This window comes from Eptesicus fuscus, chromosome 8 (genome assembly GCF_027574615.1).
Source record: "Eptesicus fuscus isolate TK198812 chromosome 8, DD_ASM_mEF_20220401, whole genome shotgun sequence".
Classification (NCBI taxonomy): Eukaryota; Metazoa; Chordata; class Mammalia; order Chiroptera; family Vespertilionidae; genus Eptesicus; species Eptesicus fuscus.
The window spans coordinates 24955956-24962488 of NC_072480.1; the positions used below are offsets into that span (position 1 = coordinate 24955956).

Consider the following 6533-nt stretch of genomic DNA (forward strand, 5'->3'; position numbering starts at 1 on the left):
GATGTTTCCTATAATCTCCAGGTAAACTATGAATTTATTCCAAAATAGAGATTATTGGTTTTGCCCACTGTAGTAAAATGTTAACTCAGAGAGCTAGAAATGTTTAAACCCTGGACATTCCAAAGAAAGAATTATCCTTGACCCACTCCCAAGAGATAATTTACAAAAGTTTTAATATTTTGCTTAATGAGCATCTCTACCTACCTATGGCCTTACGCTATGGCAAATAATTTATGATAGCAATATAATATATGGCAGGAATTTTGAGCCATATATCATTTTTACTTCCAAAATGGCTGGAGGCTGGAGACTGAGTAAAGATAGTCACACAGACACTATACATTTATGTGAACACATCTCAATATAAAACCTGTACACCAAGCTATGGGTGAGCTTCTCTGTTTGCAATGTGATCATGACACATCATTTTTGGCAAAACTGAATATAATCGATGTAACTACAATGGGAGAATGCATGGAACCTTCTACCTGTTCTCTCCTTGACTCTATTCCATGGGTTTTCTCCCTTTGCTAAATTTATTCTGTATCTTTTGACTGTAATAAAATATAACTGTGCTGGGTGTGAAGAGAGCAGAGGGCCTGAAGAGTGGCTTCTCTGTGTATAACACATCCAAAAGCAACTTGGGCTTACTCTTTGCAGGTGGCAGCGTACTATGGCCTTCCTGTAACACTATGCCCTATATATGAAAAAATATATATATAACTGTGTGTATAACAGCTTTATTGAGTGGTAAGAGTGCTTCTAGTGAGTCATTTATACTGAGGATGATCTTGGAGACCAAAGACACACCCTCTGTGCATGTCTACCACTTTGAGACCTGTACCCCCTGCCATGACAAGTGGAATACAGTTCTCTACTGACCTGAATTGACTGTACTCGTGGTCTTTCTTCAGATAATGTTTCCGATGTGGTCTGTTTCATTGTTAAAGATGATGATGATGCTACTGACATTTGTTGTTTTCATGTTGTATTAGGATAATTTTAGAGAAACAAGGTTCAGAGAAGAATCTTTATAGTTAAAAAGCAGAAGCTTAGTGCTTCAGATATATAAATCTCTGATACTTAAAGCCTGCTATTTACTATATAATCATGAAAAATATTTTCTAGTCAAAAAATAATGATCCATAATCCCTTTTATAATTTAAAAAATATGATAACAGCCTAACTGGTTTGGCTCAGTGGATAGAGTGTCTGCCTGCAGACCTAAGGGTCCCAGGTTCGATTCCGGTCAAGGACATGTACCTTGGTTGCGGGCACATCCCCTGTAGGAGGTATGTAGGAGGCAGCTGATGGATATCTCTCTCATCAATGTTTCTAATTATCTATGCTTCTCCCTTCCTCTCTGTAAAAAAAGCAATAAAATATATTTTAAAAATAAAAAATAATAAAATAAAATAAAAGTGTTATACCATTGTTCAAATTCATATATAAGTCCACTGAAAAGCAATGTGCTGTGCATGACACATTCCAACATAATTACTAAGAGTATACTCTATGAAGTCAAACTGCCTAAATCCTAGCTGTTCCATATGGTATCTCTGTAATATTGGAGAACTTAACCTTTCTAGTCCTCAATTTCTTTGTATGTGAAATTGGAATAAAAATAGAACTCAGCCCACAGGTATTTTGATTTTGTTTGTTTGTTTAATAGGACTAAATGAAATGATATATGTAAAAATACTTAGAAGAGATACTGGCATGGGATAATTTTTGAGAAATGTGAATTATAATGAAACTAATGAAGCTTTTCATTAATGAGAATCTGATCTGCAGCAAGCTATTTATGACACAAATTCAAAGGTTTTTCTCTTGAAAAAAATATAAATTTATCCTATATAATAAAGAGGTAATATGCAAATTGACTGTCACACCTTGCACAAGATGTCTGCCCCCATGTGGTCAAAATATGGCTGCCCCCATGTGGTCAAAATATGGCTGCCCCCATGTGGTCACAAGATGGCTACCACAATATGGCTGGCAGGGGAGGGCAGTTGGGGGCAACCAGGCCTGCAGGGGAGGGCAGTTAGGGATGTTTGGCTGGCAGGGGAGGGAGGGCAGTTGGGGAGGACCAGGTCTGCAGGGGAGGGCAGTTAAGGGCAACCAGGCCTGCAGGGAAGGGTAGTTGGGGGTGATCAGGCCAGCAGGGGTGCAGTTAGGCATCGATCAGGCTGGCAGGGAGTGGTTAGGAGGTGATCAGGCTGGCAGGCAGAAGTGGTTAGGGGCAATCAGGCAGGCAGGCAGGCGAGTGGTTGGAAAACAGCCGTCCCCGATTGTGAGAGGGATCCCAGATTGGAGAGGGTGCAGGCTGGGCTGGGGGACAACCTCCCCCCATCCTCGTGCATGAATTTCATGCACCAGGACTCTAGTATATAAATAAAGACCATAACTATTTGGTGAGATTATTTTATAGTGGTAATTGAAAATGTTTCAAAATAATTTTATTAGCACATTATTATAATGCAGTTTATTAAATTAATTTTTGAAATCTATATATTTGAATTAATCATAATGCTAAGCATTCTGTTATTAGGAAAATAAACAAGAGAGAAAATTTCAAAGCTTTGAACAATGTAACAGAGGATCTTATACTACAAATAGCCACCTTCTCTGAAAGTCCCAGTACTTCCCACAGGTGTTTCATTATGATCATTATAAGTATAATGCTATTGAGTCTTCATGGCACTTATGAGCTTTAATTTAGTAAATAACATGCCTTGAGCTACAGTATGCCTATGATTCCTAAGGACATGACAATTATTTCTAGTAAAGCTCAAACAACAACATTAAATAATTTTCATTTTTCAGAATGAAGGCCAGTGTATTATAAATAATATTTTCAAAGCTTATTTTATGCCTAATATGTTTTATGCCACTATATTTCACACTTAGTTTATTCATTTTAACTGATCGATGAGGTGATGATTATAGTTCACAAAGCAAGCAAAAAAGAAAAAGAAAACAGTTAAATCAGCAAATGCAAACACAAATTACATGCGGTCCTTAAATACACGGGTGCTTAATAAATGCAGTAGTGTTAGATGTTAATGGTGATGGTCATAATTCTTTCATGGAATCACAGCCAGTGGGAATACATGATCACAGTGGACAAACAGAGAGGATTTTTTTTTTTTCTGAATTCTGAAAAAAAAAAAAGTTGCATCATTTAATATGTAGTTGGAATTATAAATAGAAAAAATAAAAAGATAAAATAAAATGTACACAAAAAAATGTTTCAAGGTTCTTTGTATATTATTTCCTGATACTTCACTTATAAAATTGTAAACATTTCCAACATTTTAATATATATTATGCATTTATTAACAATAACCAAGATACATAACCATAAGATTTTGTCCATTCAAAAGTCAACTACCAGAGATAGTGTTTATTTCTGGGGGTAGAGAGAAAAACAAATGATATGCCTTGCTCTCAAGTAGCTTACAGTCTGGTTGGGAAGAAAACCACATGATTGCCCAAATGTAGCTAAATATTATAGGTTGTTTTAAAATAGAAATTTTATATGTTACTGTAGTCGTACAAGGGAAAAAGTGGACAATTCTACTTTAAGGAATTAATGAAAAACTTTATTAATAAAGTGATGGATGAGTAAGGTTATTCATGAAAGAAATAGTAATTCTTGAAAGAAATGATGACTAGAAAGCAAAACAAACATTATTAGTAACATTGGTACGCAAAGAAACAGAGAGTCTGGTAAAATTTTACTGATAAAGGTATACATTTCTTTTTTTAAAATATATAAAAATATATTTTTTATTAATTTCAGAGAGGGAGAGAAAGATATAAACATCAAGGATGAGAGAGAATCGATTGGCTGCCTTCTGCACGGCTCCTACTGGGGAATGAGCCCGCAACCTGGGCATATACCCTGACGAGAATTGTACCATGACCTCCTGGTTCATAGGTCAATGCTCAACAACTGAGCCTAGCAGGCCGGGCTAATGGTTTACATTTCTAACTAAAAAATAACCACCATTGTAATAATCAGTATTGTAATAATTCAAATGAGAAGTCATACAAGGTTTTACCTTTTAAAACAGTAAAAGCAGAAATATTTGTGAAGTAATAAAATCAAGAAATGGAACAGAATATAGGTTTACTAAGATATTCTGAGTTTAAAAATATTCAAGGGATAGCAAAGGGCTAAAAAATACTGATATATTTAGACTTGGTATTGAATTTGTGTAATAGTATAGGTTTTTATATTACAAAAATAAAATGATCTTAATGATCTTAACATTTTTACATGCTGTTCTATTTTATAGTAATCTCAAATGGGAGAAAACATGATCTATGCAGCCAAAAGCCCTTAAATTCAATATGGGCAAGTAAATTTTTTTTGTATTTTATATTAAATATGTAATTTTCAGCAAAGAACAAGTCCTTTTGGGTTTAATCTCAACTCGAAATTTAGGAGCTCAGAATAAAATCATTTTAGTTGAACATCATGTATTAAGAGATATTTTACCTTAACATGAAGAATATAAATACAAACACAAGGGGATTTGTATTATATATTTTAAAATACTTTCTCTGACCTCTATTTAGTTGTGTAGAATTGATATGCTGAGTATACCTGCTGGCCTTTTGGTTAAATGAGAATTCTATTTAAAGATATAACAGGATAATGCTTCACATGACAGTATGGCAAAGAATTAGAGTCCTATTGGAGATTATTTATTTGTTATTTTTGTGCATTCAGTCCAAGTAATGTGTGAAAGGAGGAAAATGGGAATGCTTACATATTCTGAATAGTTTAAACTGAAACTGTGATTCAAATGCTAATATAATTTGTTAATGCACACATGCCAAATTTGTGTTTAAATGGCAATATTTATTTTAGTCATTTATGATAGTAAATTACATAAGTTAATTGTAAAAAATTTAATCTAATTATTTTCAGTATAGATCCTTTTAACTGTATCCCCACTTTCTCCCACTTACCACCCACTCTGGGACCAAACCTGATCCTTGCCGAGTCTTTCCCATATCATTTAAAGTTATCATCATTGACCCAGACTCTGGCTATCATCCTTTATCTGGGACAATTCAGTCGCCTCTTAAATTGCTGCTCTACTTCTAAAAACATAAATCACTCAAGACCAAAGGTGAAGAGATTAGCTGGAGGACATATATGAATAGCCCACATACACAGACAATAGTGTAGTGAACACCGGTGGAGGAAGCAGGGAGGGGGCTGGGCAGAGGTTGGCAAAGTGGGAGATGGAACCACAAAGGACCAGGAATAGCAACAGCAATTAAGAGAAAGAAGAATGGAGTTGGAGGAACCATGCTACCTGATATCAAGCTATACCAAAGCCAAAATAATCAAAACAGCATTGTACTGGCATGAAATCAGATGTGTAGATTAATAGAACAGAATAGAAATCCCAGAAATAAACCCACACCTTTATAGTCTATTAATATTTGACAAAGGAGGCAAAAACATATAATGGGGTAAAGACAATCTATTCAGTAAATGGTGTTGGAAATATTGAACAGATACACCCCCCCACACACACACACCAAAAAAAGCTAAGAAAATAAACTAGGCCACTTTCTTGCACCATTTCAAGTATAAACTTAAAATAGATTAAAGACTTAAATGTTAGACTCAAAATTATAAAAATCCTAGAAGAAAAGATAGGCAATAAAATGTTGGACTTCAGACATTTCTCTTAACAATATTTTTTGTGTGATAAATCTCTCAGGCAAGGGAAACAAAAGAAAAAATAAACAAATGAAACTACATAAAACTAAAAAGTGTTAAAACAGCAAAGGAAGCTGTCAACAAAATGAAAAGACAACCCACTGAATGGGAGAACATATTTTCCAATGATACATCTAATAAGTACTTAATAACCAAAATTTATAAGGAGCTTCTAAAACTCAACACCAAAAACACAAACAATCCAATTATACAATGGGCAAAGGACCTGAGTAGACACCTATCCAAAGAGGACATACGGATGGCTAATAGACATATGAAAATATGCTCAATGTAATTAATCATCAGAGAAATGCAAATTAGAACCCCAATGAGATATTACCTCACACCTGTCAGAATGGCTATCATCAGTAAATCAACAAACAAGAGTGTTTGCAAGGATGTGGAGAAAAGGGAACCCTTGTGCACTGTTGGTGGAAATGCAGATTGATGCAGTCACTGTGGAAAGCAACATGGAGTTACTTAAAAAAAAACAACACAACAAAACAAATAGAGCTGCCTTATGGATGCAGCAATTCTTCTTCTGGGAATTTATCCAAAGAAATCCAAAACACTAATTCTAAAGAATATATGTACCCCCATGTTCTTTCAGCATTACAATAGCCAAGATTTTGAAGCAGCCCAAGTGCCCATTAGTAGATGATTGGATAAGAAAGCTGTGATATATGTATACACAAAGTAGTTGGCTGTAAAAAAGGAGGAAATCTTAGTCTTTGCAAAAGCAGGGATTGACCTGGAGAGCATTGTGCTAAGTGAAATAAACCAG

At 34.9% G+C, this 6533-nt stretch overlaps 1 non-coding gene across 1 annotated transcript; it reads left to right on the plus strand.

Annotated features, from left to right (window-relative positions):
* The first annotated feature begins 576 nt into the window (after positions 1 to 576).
* LOC129150146 (small nucleolar RNA SNORA11) lies at positions 577 to 705 on the plus strand. The gene has a single exon (XR_008556876.1). It is a non-coding gene; the product is annotated as a small nucleolar RNA SNORA11 (small nucleolar RNA).
* Positions 706 to 6533: the final 5828 nt, after the last annotated feature.